General features: G+C 32.5%; 1 long non-coding RNA gene, 4 other non-coding genes and 1 pseudogene across 5 annotated transcripts; 2 read left to right on the top strand and 4 right to left on the bottom strand.

Moving 5' to 3' along the window:
- The first annotated feature begins 2,598 nt into the window (after positions 1–2,598).
- LOC120130983 lies at positions 2,599–4,014 on the top strand (annotated as a pseudogene).
- A 2,826-nt stretch (positions 4,015–6,840) lies between these two features.
- On the bottom strand, positions 6,841–6,965 carry LOC120131089. The gene has a single exon (XR_005516885.1). It is a non-coding gene; the product is annotated as a small nucleolar RNA SNORD14 (small nucleolar RNA).
- Positions 6,966–7,145: 180 nt separating this feature from the next.
- LOC120131091 lies at positions 7,146–7,266 on the bottom strand. Its single transcript, XR_005516887.1, has one exon. It is a non-coding gene; the product is annotated as a small nucleolar RNA SNORD14 (small nucleolar RNA).
- Positions 7,267–7,436: 170 nt separating this feature from the next.
- Positions 7,437–7,560, bottom strand: LOC120131104. The gene has a single exon (XR_005516897.1). It is a non-coding gene; the product is annotated as a small nucleolar RNA SNORD14 (small nucleolar RNA).
- A 485-nt stretch (positions 7,561–8,045) lies between these two features.
- Positions 8,046–8,172, bottom strand: LOC120131090. Its single transcript, XR_005516886.1, has one exon. It is a non-coding gene; the product is annotated as a small nucleolar RNA SNORD14 (small nucleolar RNA).
- A 2,392-nt stretch (positions 8,173–10,564) lies between these two features.
- On the top strand, positions 10,565–13,524 carry LOC120130519. The gene is made up of 2 exons (XR_005516846.1): positions 10,565–10,774; positions 13,177–13,524. It is a non-coding gene; the product is annotated as an uncharacterized LOC120130519 (long non-coding RNA).
- Positions 13,525–25,905: the final 12,381 nt, after the last annotated feature.

Below are 25,905 nucleotides of genomic sequence, written 5' to 3'. Positions count from 1 at the left end.
GGTTGATCAAGTAAGTTGCAGTGTTAATAGTTTCAGCCCATAGCAATTTGGGCAAACCGGAATGTATCATCATGCCTCTGGCACGTTCATTCAGAGTTTTGTTCATGCGCTCTGCTATGCTATTCTGCTACGGTGTCATGGGAACTGTTGTCTCTATCTTGATCCCATTGTTTGCGTAGAAATCTTTGAATCTACTGTTTCTGTACTCTCCCCCATTGTCAGATCTCAACCGCTTGACTTTCAAACCAGTCTCATTTTTCACCATGGCCTTCCATTTTCTGAAGGTATTAAAGGCTTCTAATTTCTTCTTCAGAAAATATATCCACACATTCCTTGTAGAATCATCGATGAAGGTGACATAATATAGTGAGCATGCTAGAGATGGAACTGGAGATGGTCCCCATACATCAGTATGAACTAACTCTAACTTTTCTTCCTTGGGTGTCTTGTCAATCTTTGCAAAACTGACTTTCTTTTGATTGCCAAAGATGCAATCTTCACATAGTCCGACATATATATTCCTTAGATCCGACAGCTTCCCTTTTGATAAAAGTGTCTTTATCCATTTCTCGCTCATATGGCCAAACCTTTGGTGCCATAGGTTTGATTTTCCATCAGCATCTGTTACTGCAATGATATTCTCTAAATTTGAGGTTATATAGAGAGTGAAAGTCTTTTTACCACGAGCAATGACGAGTGCTCCTTTGGTAATATTCTATTCACAGCCTGAAAAGGTTATACTATATCGTTCTCCATCAAGCTATCATACATAAATCAAATTTCTTTTGAGGCCAGAAATATTTCTCACTCCTTTCAGCTTCCAGGTGGTTTGGTTTGGAAACTTTAATCGCATGTCTCCTTTTCTGACGATCTTCAAGGTATCATCATCAACTAGATGAACCTTCCCAAAATCATCACTGACATAGTTCTCCATGATTTCTTGGCATGGGGTGGAGTGGAAAGATACCCCTGAATCCAAGATACATGATTCAATCGGACTGTTGACGCTTAGAATCATGACATCTCCTATTTCATCTGTCACGTTGGCATATTTCTGTGCGCTGGTATATTTCTTCGGTGCTCGACAATCTCTTTTAAAGTGACCGCAATTATAACAGCTAAAATCTTTCTTTCCTGTTCTTGATTTTCTCCTTCTGGATTTCGATCTGCCACAATTTGAATTTATTTCTGAAGTTCTCCCTTTAGACTCCGTGTGCAAGTCTGAGGAGCTTGATGCTTCACCCGATTCTCTCCGTCGAATTTCTTCACTCATTACCAGATCCCGAACATCGTCGAATTTCAATTTACTATTTCCCGACGAGCTGCTGATTGCTGTAACAGTAGCATTCCAATTGTCTAGTAGAGATGATAAGAGAATTAAAGCTCGAACTTCATCATCGAATTCAATTTCCACGGAACTCAACTGGGTTGTGATTGTGTTGAGTTCATTTAGGTGTTGAGTCACTGATGCCCCTTCTGCCATCCGTAAATTAAATAATCGGTTCATTAAGTGAACTTTGTTTGAGGCCGATGGCTTCTCATACATACTGGAGAGAGCCGCCATAAGACCCGCAGTGGTCTTTTCTTTTGCTATGTTGAAAGCAATATTGTGGGATAACGCCAGTCGGATAACTCTGAGGGTTTGTCTGTTGAGAAGAGCCTAGTCTTCATTCTTCATGCCCTCTTGTTGCTTTCCTGAGAGAGGTTGATATAGATTTTTCTAGTACATAAAATCTTCAATATGCATCTTCCAAAAGCCAAAGTCCGCACCATCGAACTTCTCAAATTTCACATTCCCTTTGTTTGCAGCCATCGCTCTGACTCGAATTTGGCTTAATTTGGACCGTTTCTGATAATTTCTGCGAACCACCGTGTATTAGAACACCTCCGTCGACAAACTCGTATCGCCAACCAAATTTTACTATTCATAAAATTCACTATTCAAATAAATAGTAACCTCGCAGAAAAACCCGACAAAATTCACCACCAAAAGCTCTGATGCCAGTTGTTTGGAAATAAACGAATAATTTCCCTATAACCAGATTTGTGAGACTACGAAATAAAAGCGGAAAAATAATACCCGAAATTAATAACGGAGTTCAGCCAATTATGCCTACGTCTCTGGACTGCTGCAGATCTTTTACTAAAGAGAGAAAATTTACAGGTGTTTACAAAACACTCACAACTCACAAGAAAGCTCTCTAGTATTAGGAGAAAGAAATGATTTGCGATGATTTTGAAGCTAAATGGGTAAGGGTATTTATAGTTAAAGCTTAAGGGCTAATATTTGCAAATACCCTAAAGTGCAGGGACTAAAGTATAATAATCCCAAGCCAAAAAATAAACAAAAAACACCACCGAAATCGGTGTATTAAATCACCGAAAAAAGCAAGCCTCACTTTCTGACTTTTAATAATTGTTGCAGCAGTAGTTATGGGATGTGTTCAAGGCAAGTATACTTCAACGTACTCTCCGTCTCGGCTACTCGAAGAGGTCAAGCAAGAACATGGTTACTTTAAGAGAGGGAGCGAAGTGCAGAAGTTTTCGTCGGGAGCGAATGATGAATGAGATGATAAGAATCTAGGCCTGGCCCCTGGGATGGCTGAAAATGGACCGAAGGTGGTTGATAAGGAAGGAGAGACGTTGAGGAGTAATGATGGTAATGGAAATGTTCTACAACGATATGCATCGAGGAAAATCGGTGGTTGCGACAACGATCAGGTTGTTTATGGATGGCCTAAATGGCTTGTTGATAATGTTTCTTTTGAGGTTTTGTCTGGTTTGATTCCAAAGAGTGTTGATTCCTATGATAAGTTGCCAAGGTAAGTATGTCTTCCATGACTTTTATGATTAGAGATATTTGGTTTTCAATTAAATGTGGTATCAAAGCTCTCGTATTCGAATCTACGTAAAAATGAATGTTAAATCAACAATTATTCAATCCTAGGTAGGACAAGGAACATACAACAATGTGTACAAAGCTTGAGACAAGGACACCAGAAAGATCGTTGCGTTGAAAAAGGTTCGTTTCAACACTGCAGAGCCTAATAGTGTTAAATTAATGGCACGAGAGATTATGATACTTCAAAAGCTGAACCATCCAAATATTATCAGGTTTGAAGGATTAGCCACTTCAAGGATGCAGTACAGTCTTTATCTGGTCTTTGATTTCATGCAGTCAGATTTTTCCAAAGTTGTCTCCCGGCTATGTTACATGTCATGTGTCACGTCATCTATGATGATGACGTACCACGTGCTATGTTAACAATTAATTATATGTAAAAATATCACGTCTGTAACATGAGTTGATCAACTAACTATTTTCATTCAATATATACTATTTGAGCAAGAATTAAAATGTTGCAATTAAAATGATAAAAAATAATAGGGGCTAAAGTGACATCATAAAAAAAATAATAGGGGCTAAAGTGATTGTTCCAATAAACATCGGAAGCTAATTTGACATGGGGGGGGGGGAATTGTCATTCATCTATAAGTGCTTTTGCAGCAATGCATTATCTGAACTGCTGACAAGTTAAGCTTGTGATCAGGTTTTGGGGGGGGGGGGATTTTCATTCATCTATAAGTGCTTTTGCGGCAATGCATTATCTCAACTGCTGACAAGTTAAGCTTGTGATCAGGTTGAGCAGGTTCATCGAATTTTCAAGCTTTGTGGTTCACCATCAAAGGACTACTGGAAGAAGATGAAGCTGCCAGCAAGCTTTCGCCCACCGCAGCATTACAAGTCTGGATATCAAGAAGCATTTGGAGACTTCCCCAGTTCTTCATTTGACCTCCTCGTAATGCTTCTTAATCTGGACCCATCTTATCGTGGCACTGCAGCCGCTGCTCTTCAAACTGAAGTAAGCCAAAAATCAGCATCACTCTCTACACAAAAAAACCCTAGTCATGACCAGATGCTTCGTTTCATCTTTTGTGTTTGCAATTCTTTTCTTCAATTCCATTGGCATGTAGCCTTTCAGATCTACCAGTGATATACAAAGAAGAGGATGAGTCACATAAAACCAAAGATAGAAAGAAGTATGTTAGCTTTTTAAGTATTGAGAATTAGCTTTCCGAACATATTAACAAGTTCTTTAATGGTGATATTGAAGGCACCGAACATCAAAAACAAAGCAAACTACTGGGAAGAAACATGAAAGTCATGAGACAAAGGACTTAACAACGACAGGTCAAAAGAAAGATGATACTGATACTTCCAGGGAGATAAATGTTAGTTGCTCTTTTATGTTTGATAAAAATACGAAATAGTTAATTGATTAACGGTTAATTTTTTTAGCTTACTAGGAGAAGCAGAAAGGAAATGGAAGTGCGAGCAGCTCTTATCGAGTGAAGCCTATCAAACATAAAGAAGACGTATTTCCGGTATCGGTTTCTCCACTTCTACGTTCGAATCCAAAAGCAGCTGCACGAACCGAGGCTCATCCAAATGCTACTCAAAACATTCAGAATTTCACTCTGTTACAGGCTTCTATAACCGATATCATGAAGAACAACCTGGACAATCCTCAGTACCGCAGGTCTATGTCTACATTGGATTTCCGAGCACTTGATCCTGTGAAGATATCTAAACTCTTTGGTGTTGAATAAAAAGAGAGGGTGATGGGGCAGTGATCTCTCCGTTGAGGTGAAATTATATTATGTAATATTACTGTGTGAGTTACTAATTTATTCCTTCTGTCATTTGGTTATAAATAAATAAAACATTGTTGGTTTGGTCTTATTGTTTAGTCATATAATGAAAGAAAAGTTGTTGTGACAAGTCAGTTATTTATAACATTTGATGTAAGAAACATTTGGTGTCAGTTTTATTCTTTTTCAGTTGTCTGGTTTCTGATATTATAATCCTCATATAGGGTTCCAGTTCATGGTTTAAACAAGCTTAAAGTAAATATGCAGACAAATTTAATTCATGGAATTCGGATCTATGTATATGAAAGATTACAAATAGAATTATTATCTGTTGCAGACAATATTTATGTCTAATACATGTTTGGAGCTTCGATATTTTATGAGATATAATTCTTCAGATATATGAAAACCACGGCATCGGCTCATGCCAGACCGCAACATAAATGGAACCATCACCTGTTGTAAAGACAATGATCCTTTCAAGTCATTTTATGTTGATTTTTATCAATCAATTCCTGCCTGCTGCTTTGGCATGCTGTCAGCCCCTCATCTCCGATAGCTCGGCTAATATTTCTTTTTATTAATCTGGATAAGTACAAGGTAATATCTGTTTCAAAATAACTTTCAACAATTTGATATTGAACGCTCACACTCTTGACATTACTAGTGTTCGAACCCAGGACCTCAAGGAATGTCAACAATTCCTTTACTACTGAGGTCACTTGATTCGTGCATAGACCTAATAATATTATGATGTATATAATTGGTCATTAAATTATGTGAATATGATCTTTTTAGTCACAAAATTTTCGAAAGTTACAAAATAATTATTAAATTATTATAAAATAATTATTAAGTTTTATAAAACCAGTAAAATGTGGTCATTAGAACTTATTGAATTATACAAAATGATCCTTAAATTTATTGAAATTCATTAATATTTTATAATGTGTAGTGACCATTTTATAATAATTTAATAATTTAATGCTAATTTTGTAATTTCTAAAAATTTAGTGATAGAAAAGATCACCCCGCACGATTTAGTGATAATTTATGTATTTTACCCTAATATTGAAAATAACAAACATAAATTTACAGTTATTTAGACAAGAAGTCCTCAAACTATAACACTCATTCTAGATTTGTCTCTAAACTTCAAAACATGTTATATTATCATCAAACTATGACCCTTATTGTAAATTAGTGCCAAAACTTCAAAACATTTTATGGCAATATTCAAACTATCAATATCATTTCATTTTGATAATTCAATTAACATGTTAACTTTATGGATTGTTTGAAGGTCTTGGAAATTGAACCTATTACCTAATTGTTTTCAATTTTTTTAAGGTCCTGTGAATTTTTTAGAAGGCCGCAGGTTCAATTCCCATGACCTCCGAAAATATATTAATTTTTAACCAATAAAGTTATTGATATATTAATGGAATGGCCAAAATAGAATGATATTGGTAATTTGAAGATCAACATAGACTATTTTAAAATTTATGGATTAGTTTAAAAATAGATCATAATTTTTGAACTAATATAAAACATGTTGAAGTTTAAGGACCAATACAAAATGAGGACAATCATTTGTGGACATCATGAGTAATTATTTTATAAATTTATATAATACAAACTATTATCATATCAAAGTTGATATAAATATAACATATTATAAAGATGATTAAAACATAATAAAATATATAGATACAAACAGAAGTTATCGGATGCTACACTAGGGCAGACATGGTCACAATCCTTCCATCTACTATGTGTGAACATTCTTCAACGAGCTTGTTGCCCTTTAATGTTAGATTATAGGGAGAGTTGTAAAACACTTGACAGCCCCCTATGACCCTTTTGTAGACAATATCAAGTTTACCTTGGTGACGGCAAAATGAGACTTGGTCGGATAGGTGACTCGAAATTATTCCTTCAAAAGACATTTTCCCTTGAGTTTTCACATTGGTCGATCATAAACTTGGGGAGGTTTGTGAATTTGACAAAACGGTCATCGATTCACTGCAAATGAACATTCAGTTGCATAAGCGCCAGTTTGACCGAGAACAGTTGGCCTGGGATAATCTACAAAATGCCCTTCAGAATTGCCCAACAAACATATGGTCTAAAGACGGATGGCAAAACAGACAAAAACCAATAATTAGACACAAGAATTGTGTTCAAAGTTTCAGACATCCAAGGAACTAATGAAGCAGCACAAGCTCTCAAGCCCGGCAAAGGCGAAAGCTCTTAGGCAGCCACTGCAAATGTTTTTGAGAAACAAGCCTTTGCTTTTATCATCATCAACAAAACCATCAAAACGCATAAATATAATGGTGTTAAGTACTGTTAGCAGATACCCAAGTATACAGGGCGGCATCATAGCATGTAAGAAAGTGAACCAAAATTGAATCAAGGAAGTAACTAAGCAAAAGACTAAATAAAATAGCAGCCCTTTCAAGCACAAGACACGAACACAAATATTATAAGGTCTCAGGCATCCAAGGAAGGATTGAAGCAGCACAAGCTCTCAAGCCAGCTAAGGCGAAAGCTCTTAGGCGACCACTGCCAATGTTTTTGAGAAACAAGCCTTTGGATTTATCATCAACAAAACCATCAAAACACATAAATTTAATGATGTTAACAAATACCCAAGTATACAGAGTTGTATCATAGCATGTAAGAAAGTGTACCAAAATTGAATTAATGAAGTAACTAAGCAAAAGACTAAATGAAATAGCAGCCCTTTCAAGCACAAGACACAAACACAAATATTATAAGGTCTCAGACATCCAAGGAAGGATTGAAGCAGCACAAGCTCTCAAGCCCGGCAAAGGCGAAAGCTCTTAGGCGGCCACTGCGAATGTTTTGAGAAACAAGCCTTTCAAGTTATCATCATCGACCATATTTACATTCTCAATAAAATTTGCTCATCTCAAGTGAATATTTCACTTCAATTCTTACAATTTGCACTAAAAGAGCTTCAAATTTAAATTATTGCAACACTTTGATCAATAGTGATTGTTGAAAAATCAACCTCACCCACGTCAAGTAATGGAACATGCATCATCTTCACGCAAGTCAATTCAACAATAACCAAAGTATCGAACTAATAAAAAAATAATTTAACTTTTTTAAAACTTAAAAGAAAGAACACACAGAAAGAAGATCAATACAATGCTTAAAGAATCAGCTAACATTTTTAGATAACAAGACATGATCGTATGACATTTCAGCAACAAAAAACTCAAAAGTAGAAAAAAAAGCAACAACCAGTTATAATCTGGAACGAACTGTTCAAAAAATTAAACTTTGATAAAGCTATTAGGAGAAATTACACAAATTAAAGCGGATGGAATGAACAAAAATAAAAACGGAGATGGAAGAAGGGTCTCAGACATCCAAGGAAGGAATGAAACAGCAGAAGCTCTCCAGCCCGGCGAAAGGCGAAAGCTCTCAGGCGGCCACCGCGAATGTTCTTTGAGAAACAAGCCTTTGGATTTGTCATCATCGATCATTCTTCTTTTCAACAATTTTATCAAACAAAAACATCATTTTAAAAACAACGAAAATTAAACGAAAGTGGGGAATTGAAGGTTTAGAGACTGATGGGGTGGGAATGAAGAAGAGAAGAGTTTATGAAGAGCGAATTTAGGGTTTTAGCCATTTTAAGAAACTAGGTTTTTTTCTTACCGTTTTACGCATAAGAACGGCTGCAGTTCGTTCCGCCATTGATGAAAAACATGGGCCAGGAGCACCCAATATTTTTGGGCTTTAAACTCATTTTTAATTTATATTTTAGGGTAAACTACACAGGTGACCACTCAACTATGATCAAAAATCATTTTAACCAACAATGCTTCAATTTGATCAAACAAACAATCCAACTATTTAAATGCTTCAATCAAGTCACCCACCATTAACAGTTAACGGAACAAGTGATGTGAAGTTAAAAACATTTTGGTATAATTACACAATTGGTCCATGTTACTTATATATTCTTTTAATTTGGTTATCATTTTAATAAATTAAAATAATAACATGTGTTATCATTCAATTAGAGAAATAAATTTATTTTTATTTTTATTTTAATATATTTACTTTCTTCCAATAAGAGGGTGACACATTGAAACAAAACAAACCAACGCATTAAGGGGCAAGTGGGATTTAAACAAAGGTCATGGTGGGTGAAGTAGAAAGCACCAAACCACTGGGCCAAGACATCCATTTAGATATCTTTATACAACAAATAATATATACTTGTGTCTAAGTAATTTTTTCTTTAGACAACAAATAATATAATTAATATATAAAATATATTTAAATTTTCTTTAATTATATAGTTTAATATTATATATATATATATATATTAATATAATATGAATATAATATTTTATATTATCAAAAAATATGAATATAATATTTTATATATCTTAATTCTTAAATTTTAAAAATATTTTTATTTTTATCTTAATTTTTAAAAATATATTAACTTAAAATATTTTACTATTATTTTAATATATTTTAATATTCATATTTTTTGTTAATATAAAAAATACTCTTAATTTTTATTTATTAATTATATTATTTGTTGTCTAAAGAAAAATTTACTAAGATACAATATATATATATTTTTATATATAAAGAAAACCAAATGGATGCTTTGACACAATGGTTTAGTGCTTTCTACCTCACAAGGGGTCATTGGCTTGAATCCCACTTGTCCCCTAATGCATTGGTTTATTTTTTTTCAACTAGAGGGTGATATATGTGTCATTATTTTAATATTAAAATAAGGATCAAATTGAAAGAATATATAAGTAACATGAATCAATTGTGTAATTATACCAAAATATTTTTAATTGTCACGTCTCATATTATGTTAACTATTAACGAGAGGTGACTTAATTGAAGCATTTAAATAGTTAGATGGCCTATTTGATCAAATTAAAACATCAATGGCAAAATGATTCTTGACCATAGTTGAATGGTCACCCATGTAACTTACTCTATATTTTATTATTATTTTCTTTTAATTATAAAACAATAAAAAATTAACAATACTAAAGTTATATTAGAAAAATAAAAATATGAGAAATAATAAATAAATAATCATCTATTTATTATCTGAGGATAATTTTAATAAACTTCATTTTAATTTTTAATTATTATATTATTATTTAAATGAGTAAATTACACACTTCTTACTAGAAATGTTATTTTTCTTAGAGGTCGTTTGGTTCACGACATACAATATTATCAGGGGAATGAAATCCTCATTCTCCGTTTGGTTGGCCGGTAATTTTATTTCGGATAATCTTTTTATTACCAACAGTGGATTTTTTGAGGTATATTACCGGGAATGTGATTACCCATTCCCTTAGGTATTATTAGATTACCAGCGTTTTGGACTAAAATATCCTTAATTTTTTTCTTCAAAATTATACTTCTTCTGTCATTGAATAATAAAAATTCTACGAAGGTTAAATTATAAATTTATCCTTAAATTATTTTATATTTACAAAAAAAATCCATAATTATAATTTTATATAAAGTTCAAGTGTTAAAATAAAATTTTAATCTTTCATTAAACCTATTTATTCAATTTTTTTTAAAAAATATATAAATTTTATGAATTTAAATTTTTTTAAAAATATATAAATTAATTATAGTAATATTATAATAAAATTCAACTTGTTAAAAAATAAATATATAATAAAGACAATTAAGTAAAATATATATTTTAATAATTTTTTATTTCTTTAAATAAACACGATATTTTTATATTCGTACTAAATTAATCAAACATAAAATATAACATTTCCGGCCGGTAATTTTTATTCTCGTAATATTACGTTCGTGAACCCAACGCAATCTTAAGGTTTTGGGAAGAGCTACGTGAAATCATTGCCCAAATGGGTAAAATTCTGATTAAATGAATTGGATTTTTTTTTTTTGAGGAATGAATTGGAGAAATTTGTTTGTTGTGAAGGAGGACTAGTCTTTGGAGTTATTTTCCCTTTGCTCAAAGAAGGTGAAGTGAAGATTAGACCGTCTAAGAAGGTTTTTGAAGCTGGTATTCGTGTCTGGGAGAATGTCGTTATTGCCCAATTTATTGGTACACCTCCGAGTTTCAATTCTTTGCATTGTCTTGTTAAATTGTTTTGGGTGAAGTGTGGCGAGGTTGATATTAACTATGATGAGGATAATCTTTTTCTATTTCAATTTTCCAGTAATGAGGATAAGGAGTGGGTATTGTCTGATGGCTCTTTTCATATTCAAAATAAACCGTTTATCTTGCGAAATTGGGAACCTAATCTTAGATCCTTAGATTTCAGTTTGGATTAGTTGGCGATATGGGTCTGAGTTACATTGGTAGTGCATTGGGCACTTCTCTTTACATGGATTATATTACTGTTGCTAGACATAAGGTGTCTCATGTGAAAGTTTATGTTGAGATTGCTGCTAATTTTAAGTTGCCCAAATATATTAATGTGGTTCTGAGTGATGGATCATTGATTTCAGTTCGGGTGGATGTCCTTTGGATGCCCCCTAGATGTGCTAAGTGTTGTGTGTTTGGGCATTTGGACAAAGCTTGCCCAAAGTAGCAACTCCCCGTCTCCCCCAACAGGTTTGGGTCTAGAAAAATGTTAATGAGATGGAGGTTTGTGTTGATCCCACTATCGTTGCTTTTAGTTCTAGAACAGTGAGTGACGTTGGTACCATCACTGATGTTGTTGCTGGAAGGGATGGACCTGTGATTGGTTCTAGTGATGAGCTTGAGCCTGTTGTTGTAGTGGAGGCAGTCATTAGTGAGGAGACTGTTGGTGAAGCTATCTCGAAATAGATTCTTGCTGATGTTTCTAATGAGAAAGCTTTTGTTGTTTCTAGTATTGTTGAGACTGTAATTGTTAGGGATTCTTTGGATCAGAATATGCTTAAGGTGTATGTTAGAGATGATGGCAGGCCTACTCGTGATGCTGCAAAAGGTGTGAACCTGTTGTTGAAAGAGTTGAAAGTTATCACTAATAACAATGGTGAAAAATAATGTCAAAGGGGATAAGAAGAATGGTAAAAGGGGTGACCTGGGAATTACTCCTTAAATGAAGGTGTTGTTTTGGAATGCTAGGGGTTTAAATCACCCTAATAAGCTAAAATTTGTAGTGGATATGATTTCTTTATTAGGTATAGATATTGTTTGTTTGGTTGAAAATCGAGTGAAGAATAATAAAGTTCAGGCAATTTGGGATAGTTTCTTTATTGGGTGAAGAGGTTTTCATAATTATGAGTTTGTTGAGAATGGAAGAATTTGGTTGCTCTGTAAGTCTGATATTGGCATCTTGGATATTGCTAGGGTTGAAAAGAGTATTTCTTGTTTAATGAGCCTGGGTAAGGTGGAGTTTTTTTTATCACTGTTATCAATGGTTGTAATTTGGGTGGTGATAGGTTGTCCTTTTGGCAGCATCTTAGATTTCTGAAGGAGCTTGAGTGGGATAAGCCTTGGATTGCTGGGGTTGATTTCAATGTCATCTCTAGTCAAATTGAGAGCTTTGAACTTGTTGGAAGCTCTCTTTGAAAGGATATAGAGGAGTTTAGTTTGTGTATAGAGACTATTGGTTTGTTTGATCATACTTTTGATCTTCTTTTTTACTTGGTAAAACCATCAGGAGGGATCTTTCATGTCTAGAAAGCTTGACTGTGTCATGGTCTCTACTTATTGGTTAGAGGTTTTTTCTCGTAGTCGTATGAGTTTCTTTTCCCCTGGTTTGTCAGACTACTGCCCTGGTCTTGCTTTGCTAGATGTTGCTCAAAAATTTGTTCGTAAGCCTTTTAGGTTATTTAATTTTTGGGTTAAGTATCTGAAATTCCTTAGTACTTTTTACAGAGTTGGCAATAACCTCTTTTTGGTGTCTCAAATCCAATGAGTACTTTGTTTTTAAAGCTGAAACACTTGAAATATGTTTGGAAAGAGTCTAATTTTGTGCATTATGGTGATTTACCTAGGAATGTGAATGAGTAAAAGCTTGAGTTGGGGTCTTTACAATTGAGGCTCCTTTTTAATGGCCATGATAGTGCCCTCTTGATGCATGTTAAGGTTGTGTTTGCTGAACTTTAGGGGTTGGTAGATGCTAATGAGTTTTTTTTCTAACAAAAGGCTCGAATTTCTTGGGTCCAAAGTGGGGATCAAAATACTAATTTCTTCCTCACGATGGTTAAAATCAAGCAGAATAGGCATGTTATTTGTGTTATTACGAATGATCAGGGGTAGGTTCTTGATGATCTAGAACTTATTGCTTCTGAGGCTATTCGAATTTTTGAAATGCCGCTTGGAACGAGGGACAGTAAGGATTTTGTGCCTCACGTTGAGTTTCTGTCTGATTTATTGGGTGTTTCTTTTACTGTTGAAGCTTGTGAGGTCTTTCAGTGTGAGGTTTCTTGTGATGAGGTTAAAAGTGATTTATTTGATCAATGCTCAAATAAGGCGCATGGGCCTAATGGATTCTCGACTTGTTTCTTCAGGGATGCTTGGAGTGTCATAGATGAATACGTTTTGCAAGTTGTTCTGTTTTTCTTCAGGAATGCCTCTCTTCTGCCTGAGTTCAATGCTACGACTCTTGTCATGGTTCCCGAAATTTCGAATCCTATCAATTTGAAGGACTTTTGACCTATTTCATGCTGCAACGTTATATGCAAATGTATTACTCGGGTTATTATAAATAGACTTAAGCCTTATCTGTCCGAGGTTATTTCTTGTAGCTAGAGTGTTCATGTTCCTGTTAGGTCTATTATGGACAACACACTGATGGCCCAGGAATTAGTCAGTGGGATTTTGAAACTAGATTTACGCAAGGCTTTTGATTTTATTGATTGGGATTTTGTGTCAAAGTTTTTGGAAACTCTTCATATGCATGCAGTTATGATTTAACGGATTAGGGTGTGTATTACTATTACCACCCATATGTACTCTATTTCTTTAAATGAGGGTTTGATTGGTTTTCTCGTGGGGATAAATGGGTGAGACAAGGGGACTCATTGTCCAGTTATCTCTTTGTTTTGACCATGAATGTGTTTTCTAAGATGTTGAATAGGGCTGTGAACTATGGTGTTTTTTCTTATCATCTAAGTGTCATAGACTCCATCTTACAATTTTATGTTTTGCTGATGACTTATGGTTTTTATGAGGGCTCTATTGATTCCATTTTGGGGGTTTTGAGGGTTTTGCAAGTTAAACTGAGATTTTCTCCTCTGGCAGGGTGTCCAGTCAGTTGGTTCGATTAACCGACCAAACCTAACTTTCAAAATTTTATTAACCAAATTTTTTTGTTTTAATCGTTAATCGAACCTAATTTTTTTAAATAATTGACGAACCGAATAAATTTTGGTTAATCGATTAGATAAGCGAACTAACCAAAATTTTAAATATTATATATTATATATTTAATATTTTTGGCTATTAGATTAATTTAGTTAATTCGGTCGACTAGTGTACCACCCCAACCCGTACCCGACCCTGATACGAATCTGAGATGTCACATTAACTTTTAAAACCTTTATTCTTATAAAATATCAGAACATTTGAACTCTTTTAAAGAAAATACGATCATATAATGTTGAATTTTGTTTGTTATAAAATTTTGAGGTAAAATCATATTTATGAACAGCAAAAAATTGTATGAACAGTAATGTATGAACATTAATAAACAGTATTGTGAACAATAATGAGCAATATTATGAACAGTGCCCAAATGTTAAAATTTTTTAGATTGTCAGAGGGGGATCGATTCCCCTGCTACAATACTTCCGTAAAATACGTATAAATTCATAAAAATCTAAGGCTTCACTCGTATAAAATTTTTATTTACATATATACATTTAAAACATTAGAAAATTCAATCATATGATTTTACAAAATCGGTTAAAACATATCGAATTCAAATTTTTGTTTACATGCCAACCCCTATAAGTATTACAAAATACATACTATTAACTTTTTTTCTAATTTGATCTTTGGAAAGGAGAAACTGACATGTCTTGCATAACTTTTATTAATCTTCCTATTCTCGAAACCTACGTGTGAAACAGTCACACGCTAAGTCATAGACTTAGTGAGGCATAAAAAACATGTAATAAAACTATAGAACATTTCATATAATAAAATGCATTCATATACCATCATCATCATACTCTCTATTTATCATATGACTTTGTACTTATCATTTCTGTATATCGTATAACACACATAACATCATACAATTCATGTAACATATTTCATATCACCATAAGCATATACATCATATGTATTGTATTTGTTATTGTCTCTTTATTAGCCCAGGTACATTACTGAGAACTTAAGGCATTTGAGTACATTGAGGTTGTGCACAAATGCTGTCACCACAGCTCATATAAATTGCACCGAAGTGCCACGAAGAATTTGTCCCGAAGGACCGCGTAGAATTGCACCGAAGTGCCACGTAGAAATGCACCGTAGTGCCATATAAAATTTGTCCCTAAGGATCACATATAAATTCCTTAAGAATCATATACATATACCAAGGATCAAGTAGGTGTCTCAAAAGACATCATACATGTTTCAAAGAATACATATATGTCTCGAAGGACCACGTAGAATTATCCCGAAAGACCGTGTAGACCCTCGACTCTTGGCATGCCAACTATACCTCTAGATCTCATGACACATAACATGAGCATTATTTTTCATATTTAACACTTATTCATATCGACACATAGTTCACTTACACGTAGAACATTTTCATATGATTCATGTTCACATGTCACATAGCTTATACCTTGTTCTTATGTCTTCTCATAGACATATATTTTTTCGCACGTAGTCACATAGATCCATATCATATAACATATATTACATGTGCATGTAATCATATAAATCGTATCATATAACTTATATTATTTCTCATGTGTTCATGTAAACATGCATGTCCTATTTTGTTCACATATGTTTATATATACATCATATAATCCTTTCCTATAGTTCATATTTTATTTTCACATATGGCATATCACATAAATCACATAGCACATATAAGCACATATCAGTTCATATAATCAAGTATACATACATTTCATGTCATTCACATCCTTGTAATCAATACTCCATACACTATAACTATTGGAAATAGACTTATCAAAAGTCCAATTCCTTATAATCCTATAAACTAAAATGCACTCATAAGAATCATATCAATCATATAACATTTTAGGAGTCACTTCTTACCATAGTAACTCCGTCACTGGCTCATCACAAGCCAATATTTTTCGATAGCATAAGTACAATTAAATTGCACTCACCTTAGCCTTGCTTTGATTCAATCCTAATCCTTTGATTATTCCAGAACTTGTTTAGGTTCAATATCTACATAAATATAACATTTCAAAACAACTATCAGAAGCCTAAACCTTAAACTTGATGTTAATAACTTAAGTCGGTTCAATGAACCAAAATTCCATTTTTCATTTAGGGGGGAATCGATACCCCCCCCAGGGGGAATCTATTCCCCCTGCACATACTGGAATTTTCGTTCAAGAGGGGGTATCGATACCCCTTCATAGGGTACCAATTCCCTATGCCCAGAAATTGTATTTTAAGCCCGAAAATCATCAATTCTTCTATTTTAAACCGCTATCATGTCATTAAACCCAACCACCATTACTTAAACCAACTTATATCCATGAAAACCATCTTTAACCTCAAAATCATGTCCCTCATATGTAATTCAAGAATCATACTCAAATTTCATTATGTTCTAAATACAATTCTAACACTTCATATTCCTTAATTAGCATGATGACAAGTCAAATTTAACTTCAAATTCAACTTATCAACTCTTTTCCATAAATTCAATTAAAAACTCATTTTCTTTAATCTCTTATAACTTTTTCATCTTTTGATTATAAGACAACTTAAGCTCTCCTTAAGCTTAGTTATCATCTAATGATCAAAACCCAACTTAAAATTCAGCTAATAATAAAAAATTAAGAGATCTTACCTTTGCTCTCTTGCTCACGATGGAGAAGAAGAAATGAAGAAGAAGAAGATAACTTCCCCCTTTCCCCACGTGATTCATTCATATATAGGAAAAAAATATATTTCCTATCAAATGACCATTTTGCCCTCTCATTCTTTTAATAATTACTAATAACCCTTCAGGAATTATTTTTAAATAAGTCATTGAACTATTGAACTTTTCCACTTTAATCATCAAATTCTAAAATTTTACAATTTAGTCACTAACCCGTAGTTTGGGATATTACAAATCTCCCATCCTTTTAAGAAAATTCGTCCTCGAATTTTCCTTGCCCACATTAATAAGAACATATCTTCTAATATTCTCATGTTGCTTCATTTCCTTAATCTTTCATGTTTATCGCTAACAGACTTATCTTTTTCCCTTACTCAATTCTTCATATACATTCGACTTTTATAAATCCATATAATGCCATTCATTATATAGACAATACTCTAATCCTTACTACTCAATATTATGAATCAATTGATTTCCTTCATTATTCTTTAATCGCTTTACACCATAAACCAAATATTTACTCATTCCTTAATTCTTGTATGTACTACAATACGCAAAAAAGTATTTTCATATAATATCACGTACTTGTCTAAAGAATAATCACCCTTTTATAACAAAATGTGCTAACTTACTTCAATCCTTCAATTGCCTTTTTCTTTTATACATCTATATCATATCCCTTATCATATAAATAGTAACATCAATTCTTATTACTCAAAATCCCAAATCATTCACTTTCCTCATAAGTCTCTAATTACCAACTTTTATTCTATCATTATTCATCTACATCTTAACTTCCTTAATACGTATGAATCATTCTTTATCTCTCTGTACATGTCCACTTGACCAAGAAACATAATCTTAAATCCTCATTACAGATGATTAATACATACACTTTGCCAAAATCCAACAATTTTTCATATAGTCTTACGAATATTTTTTTCTATGCTAACTCATACTTTATACCTCATCATAATTCTTGTCATACTTGAGCTTTTAAACTCCATCATTTAATTTCCTTAGTTCTTCATTCCTTCACAAATCCAAATCTCCTTACAACCTATGTCATATCTTTTTCTCAGACTCTCATACTCTTTTCATATCGCTTATACTTATCCCTGATTATTGATCTTCATCGTATCTTCGTATCTTTTATAATTCCCTTTATTTATACAAAACGTTTTCCTTTACCATCTCATGTACTGATAATTTCTTCCAATCTTATAATTCTATCACCTTTACTCTTACAATTGTTCAATTTAGGGCACATACCCTAATCAATTAATCATATACCCCTTTTCCAATCAGAATTATCTCAACAATAGTTTACTTAACTTATCAAATCCACATTCATTCCTATGCATCATGAAATTTTATTTGTTCACACTCAATATTTCAACATCTTCTATCTTATAAAATAATCATTGATGTACCTATTTCTTTAAACTCCTTCCAAAACAATATTCACATTAATGAATCTTCCATTATTACCATTATAACATTTATTTACCATATTTTAGCTCAACCGCATAGCAACTAAATTATTTCATCTAATTTTTCCACTTTAAGATAATAGAGATTATCTAACATTGTTCTGTTGCACATTCTATTTTCTGAACACAATCCTTAACTTTTGAATCTAGGATACAACCCTTATCAATCCAAATCATATACATTCTTTTCCACAAAATTTTCCTCAACCATATCTTACTCATTTTTTTTAAAACTCGAACTCTTACTCACACACAGTACTGTTCCTCTATTTCAAAATCAAACGTTGTAATTTGCTTTGTCTTATAAACCGATTACCAATATACTCATTCTTAAACTTTTCTTATCAATCCTCAGCTTTACTCAACCATATGAATCCTCACTTCATTTTTATCACATTATTATGGTCAAAATATACAATTGTATCCAATACATTTTTCATCACAAAATCTTGTTAGCCAATGCTAACTCTTTCCTTCTAAAGTATAAACTCTTATCATATCCATACTCTTGCTAATATACAATACTATCTACACGTCTACTATTCCTTTTCTCATACCACCTCTTCAATAAATCTTTCGTGCTATCACATACTTCACTTTATTACTTTAATTCTTTCATTACCCCTTTTTCCCTTATACTTTTTCATTCCTTTCATATCATGTCCTTTATACTCACATGCTCTTGTATATCACATATATTTATCCTAACTATCACTCTTTATCATATTTTCATAAATTTGATAGTCAGCTTTACTTACACAGAACCTTATTATTTATCATTCTTATACTTGTGTTTTCTCCACTTGTTTCAACAATTACCCGATCTCAATACTCATATCATCCCTTTAAAATAATTTTCCTACTTAAATTTTCATAACTTCTAACAGATCTTTTAACCCAATTCACAAAGGTTGTCTCTAACCCTGACTTATTATCAATTAACTCCTTGTTTAATCTTTCAAGATCAAACCCTATTGCTTGAGTCTGTCAGGCTCTCATCTGATTTGATTCTCTTGCGAAGAATACAACTAATTCATATCTGATTTAAAGTTGAAAACCAAAATCTCTATCTTTCTTTGATGGTGCTTAACTCTATAAAGCATTAATTATCTTAATCATCTAAGATTTTTATTCTCCAATCCTTTCATTCTGAGCTCTCTCTACAGCTTTAACGCAATTAACCATTTCTTGAAATGAGAACAAATTCAAAACCAGTAACACTTGTTTTTAATTTAAGGCACAATCCCTAAACAACCAATTACCTGTATCTTTCTTATCCTTCTTAATCAGAATCAACTCAACAATAAATCTGCTTAACTTATTAAACTTATACTCATACACATGTATGTATAATTCCCTTGCTTCAAGCTCATATATTCGAGCTTCATTTGTCTTATGAACTAATCATTCATGTACTTATTCTTGAATTCTTCTACAAATGATAACCACATCACTTGATCTTTTAACATTCTTATGGTGACATTTGTTCACCATACTTCTAGCTTACCGACATAGTAACGAAACTACTCAATTTAACTTCTCCACTTTGGAGAAATGAAAACATTCTAACATTATCTTTCTATCATTTAATCAAATTTCCATAACAATGGAACATTTCTCAAATTCACCCTTAAACTCGGGTGTTCTCAACTCTTTTCGATACATTTATTCTATGAATTATAGAAGTATAAAATTAAAAACACATCATAATATCATTTAACATCATGACACATTCTCTAATTTTGTACATGCACACCCTGAGGTTTTTCGCTCTTTTCCCTGCCTGGCCAGGGCAGGTGAATGCTATTACCTTCAGTCTATTATCTTATATTTCACTTTGGAAACTTTTATAATCATACATCTAATATAACATAGCATTTTAACTCTATTATCAAGACAGTACACTCCTTACACTATCAGATCAGAAAATTTCACTTTAAGTTGGCATGTATACTTTTAAAAACACTTTTGACTTCGTTTTTAGCCTAGAATCGGCTAAACCGTAGCTCTGATACCATTAAATGTAACACCCCAACCCGTACCCGACCCGGATACGAGTCTGAGATGTCACATTAACTTTTAAAACCTTTATTCTTGTAAAATATAATAACATTTGAACTCTTTTAAAGAAAATACGATCATATATTGTTGAATTGTGTTTGTTATAAATTTTTGAGGCAAAAATATATTTATGAACAGTAACATATGGTATGAACAGTAACGTTTGAACATTAATGAACAGTACTGTGAACAGTAATGAACAGTACTATGAACAGTGCCCAAATGTTAAAATTTTCCATATTGTCAGAGGGGGATCATTCCCCTGCTACAGGGAACCGATACCCTGCTACAGTACTGCTACAGTACTTCCGTAAAATACGTATAAATTCATAAAAATCTAAGGTTTCATCCATATAAATTTTTCATTTACATATATACATTTAAAACATTAGAAAAATCAATCATATGATTTTACAAAACCGATTAAAACATATCGAATTCAAATCTTTGTTTACATGTCAACCCCTATAAGTATTACAAAATACATACTATTAACTTCTTTTCTGATATGATCTTTGGAAATGAGAAATTGACCTGTCTTGCATAACTTTTATCAATATTCCTCTTCTCGAAACCTACGTGTGAAACAATCACACGCTAAGTCATAGACTTAGTGAGGCATATAAAACATGTAATAAAACTATAGAACATTTCATATAATAAAATGCATACATATACCATCATCATCATACTCTCTATTTATCATATGACTTTGTACTTATCATTTCTGTATATCGTATAACACACAAAACATCATACAATTCATGTAACATATTTCATATCACCATAAGCATATACATCATAGGTATTGTATTTGTTATTTTCTCTTTATTAGCCCATGTACATTACTGAGAACTTAAGGTATTTGAGTACATTGAGGTTGTGCACAAATGCTGTCACCACAGCTCATATAAATTGCACCGAAGTGCCACGTAGAATTTATCCCGAAGAACCGCGTAGAATTGCACCGAAGTGCCACGTAGAAATGCACCGTAGTGCCATATAAGATTTGTCCCTAAGGACCACATATAAATTCCTTAAGAATGATATACATATACCAATGATCAAGTAGGTGTCTCAAAAGACCTCATACATGTTCCAAAGAATACATATATGTCCCGAAGGACCACGTAGAATTGTCCCGAAAGACCGATAGACCCTCGACTCTTGGCATGCCAACTATACCTCTAGATCTCATGACACATAACATGGGCATTATTTTTCATATTTAACACTTATTCATATCGACACATAGTTCACTTACACGTAGAACATTTTCATATGATTCATGTTCACATGTCACATAGATTATACCTTGTTCTTATGTCTTCTCATAGACATATATTCTTTCTCACGTAGTCACATAGATCCATATCATATAACATATATTACATGTGCATGTAATCATATAAATCGTATCATATAACTTATATTATTTCTCATGTGTTCATGTAAACATGCATGTCCTATTTTGTTCACATATGTTTATATATACATCATATAATCCTTTCCTATAGTTCATATTTTATTTTCACATATGACATATCACATAAATCACATAGCACATATAGGCACATATCAGTTCATATAATCAAGTATACATACATTTCATGTCATTCAGATCCTTATAATCAATACTCCATACACTATAACTATTGGAAATAGACTTATCAAAAGTCCAATTCCTTATAATCCTATAAACTAAAATGCACTCATAAGAATCATAACAATCATATAACATTTTAGGAGTCATTTCTTACCATAGTAACTCCGTCACTGGCTCATCGTAAGCCATTTTTCATTTAGGGGGAATCGATACCCTCCCAGGGGGAATCTGTTCCCCTTGCACATACTGGAATTTTCGTTCAAGAGGGGGTATCGATACCCCTTCATAGGGTACCGATTCCCTATGCCCAGAAATTGTATTTTAAGCCCGAAAATCATCAATTCTTCACTCAATTCTTCTATTTTAAACCCCTATCATGTCATTAAACCCAACCACCATTACTTAAACCAACTTATATCCATGGAAACCATCTTTAACCACAAAATCCTATCCCTCATATGTAATTCAAGAATCATACTCAAATTTCAATATGTTCTAAATACAATTCTAACACTTCATATTCCTTAATTAGCATGATGAAAATTCAAATTTAACTTCAAATTCAACTTATCAACTATTTTCCATAAATCCAATTAAAAACCCATTTTCTTTAATGTCTTATAACTTCTTCATCTTTTGATTATAAGACAACTTAAGCCTTAAGCTTAGTTGTCATCTAATGATCAAAACTCAACTTAAAATTCAGCTAATAATCAAAAATTAAGAAATCTTATCTTTGCTCTCTTGCTCACAATAGAGAAGAAGAAATGAAGAAGAAGAAGATAACTTCCCCCTTTCCCCACGTGATTCATTAATATATAGGAAAAAATATCTTTCCTATCAAATGACCATTTTGCCCTCTCATTCTTTTAATAATTACTAATAACCCTTCAGGAATTATTTTTAAATAAGTCATTAAACTATTCAACTTTTCCACTTTAATCATCAAATTCTAAAATTTTACAATTTAGTCACTAACCCGTAGTTTGGGATGTTACAATTAGTTTGGTTAAAACTGAAATTTAAACACTTATAAAGCTATCAATATATAAATAATATATTAAAAATTTAAAATTTTTGGCTAATTCAGTTAAATAACTGATTACGAGCTGAATTAATCGATAACCGAAATTAAAAAAATCATTAATCTTTAAACAAACGAACTTAAAATTAACTGGAAAAAAACTTCAATTCGATCGGTTTAATCGATTAATCAAAATTTTGAACATCCCTATCCTCTGGTGGAGGAATCGATTTTGAACTCTATTGTGGATTGTACGGGGATAAAGAGGTGAAGGTTGCTCGTTCACTATTTGGGGATTCCCCTCATCAGTAGGAGGTTCACTGTGAATGATTGTAAGTCGCTATTGAACAAGATCACGAAACGACTCTAAAGGTAGTATGCCAGACAGTTATCTTATGTGGGTAGGTGACAGTTAATCCAATCTATTATTTTTAGCATCCAACAGTTTTTGAGCAGGCAGATTGTGTTGCCGAGTGCTGTTACCAAAAGGATAAATCACTTTTTTTTATTGTCATTCAGGGCACATCCTACGACATGCGATAGTATAGTAGCTTGAATGTGTTCTTCATAAGCTCTCTACTAAAAGTAGGCTTTTGTCATTTGGAATGACCATAGATGATTGTTGTGTTCTTTGTAAGCGGGAGTTAGAAACAAGAGATCACTTCTTCTTTTTTTATTGTGATTTCTCTAAGGTTTGTGTGCATGCTTCATTTACATGTTTATTCGGGGGTGGCTTCTTGAGCTTGAGTGGATGTGTGGCAAGCCTTGAATGAAATTGACGCCAGACAGAATAGTGATTATCCTGCAAGCGCTCCATCAGATGATTCACAAGAGAAAATTCGCCCAAAAAAATCCAGAGAAAAAAAGTTTCTAGGGTTTAATGAAATATTATCAAATCAAACAACGCCAAAATCAGTCCACAAGCCGGACTGTTATAGCCAAAAATCGTCTTTATTCGAATTTTGCCAAAAATAGCAAAATCCCGAAAATCACTCTAAATTGAAATTCGAAATAAAATAAGCAATCTCCAAAAAAATCCGGCCTAAATCGGATTTAAATTGACTTCCTAATTGACAATCGAAATATTACCATAAATAGTAAAAAATATCTAATTCTAGTGATTCGGAGGGGAAAACGGCAGAATTTGAGGTTGAAAAAAGGCCACATGGAGCATAGTTCAATGTGGAGATCGTGCGCGTCGAAAAGAGCTTTCCGGATTGGGATCTTATGCGCGATTCTGACACCTGTAGCCAAAGTTATGCCAAAAGACTTAAACATACTCAAAACGACCCCAATGAGAAACATGTCACAATCAATTTTCGCCTTTGCGCTGATCTGCCAATTCATGGTGTCTCAGCACCATCAAGGTGCAATCTGACAGCTCAGCATCATCTGTCTCGAATCCCCTGTATCAGAAATCCCTTCTAGACTATGGTGCTTAAGTTAGCCTAGAATGGTTGTATCTACTTTTTGCGGCGTGAAAAGAATCATCGCCTTTTTCAGCAGGTCGAAACTACGGTTCAAGAAGTGACTCATCAAGTTCGGGATTATGTCAAGCTTAGGCCTACTGGGAAGATGAAGGCTAGCCAATTGCAGGTTCATGAAGTCTTATGTGTGAGCTGATGGTTCTTTCTATAAATTTATGTTCATTTTTTGTACAGTTGCTTTGCAGGGATTCTTTCATTGTACGTAACTTTTGATTGTTTGGTTTGAATATATTGCATAAATTCATCGAGAGTAAATTACACGCATGATCACTAATATAATATTATGTAATTTAATTAAATGTACTGCTTAATTTTTAGGGTCAAACTAAATAGGATTTTTTTAACATCATAAATTAATCGAATCTCATCCTATTTCCTTAGACATTATTACTTGAACCCTAATCTTTAAGAGAAAATATATTGTCATAAAATCATTCAAACAACGATAATCACCTAATAAATTAACATACTAAATAAATTTTGCAATTTAAATTAAGTACTTGTCTGCAACACTTATTTTTCTTAATTCATAAAATAATATCAAAATTAATTAATTAAAAGTCAACACATAATCTACACATGACATGATTAGAATTAAAATATCTTATGTCATGACACCAAAATCAATTAGTTAATATTTTAGTAAAAAATATTAAAATTAATTGAGTTGATATTTTGATTTATTTTAATTTGATTTGAGTATTATATTTTCTATTTATATTTGATTTAATGTAAGTTTAGAAATATTTTTTAATCTAAAATTTGATTTTTAGAATAAAAAATTATATTTAATCTGATTCGACTCGACACTTACATATATATATATATATAATGAAGATTAAATTATAAAAAAATATAAAAATAAATATCTTTATAATTATTTTTAAATACATAAGAGATAATTATATTATTTTTAAATTAATATTTTATTTTAAACTTAAACTTAAATTTTATTTAATCTAATTTATTTTAAATTTTATTTTTCAAAAATAATTAATCATATAAAATTAAATTAAAATGTATTACATTCAAGTATAATACCAACCTTATAGATATTACAGTTAAATATATGTATGAATCAAATGATTTCGATGATAAAAAATAATTATTATTTTTTAAATTTTGGATTTGATCACAATAATAATAAGAATGTGAGCATTTAATATTAAATGATTGAGTTTAATCCTATTAATAAAGAAATACAACCAAATATATGTTGGGAACCCAAAGGCAACACCTACCCCAAATGCCTATTCCCCAAGCGACAATGCTTAAGGGGACGTTTGTATTGGGGAATGTAAGATTCTCATGAGAATGAAATTCACATTTTCCCGTTTGGTTAGTCTGGGAATCTTATTCCCGGTAATGTAAGATTACAAATAGTAGATTTTTTGGGGTATATTACCGGGAATGTCATTACCTCCCTTTCCTTAGGTATTATTGGATTATCGGCGTTTTGGACTAAAATGCATTTAATTTTTTTTTCTTTCAAAAATATCCTTCTTCTGTCATTGAA

This window comes from Hibiscus syriacus, unplaced genomic scaffold (assembly GCF_006381635.1).
Source record: "Hibiscus syriacus cultivar Baekdansim isolate YM2019G1 unplaced genomic scaffold, ASM638163v2 tig00110548_pilon, whole genome shotgun sequence".
Classification (NCBI taxonomy): Eukaryota; Viridiplantae; Streptophyta; class Magnoliopsida; order Malvales; family Malvaceae; genus Hibiscus; species Hibiscus syriacus.
Note: the sequence above shows the minus strand (reverse complement) of the source record. Positions and strands in the feature narration are given on the sequence as shown.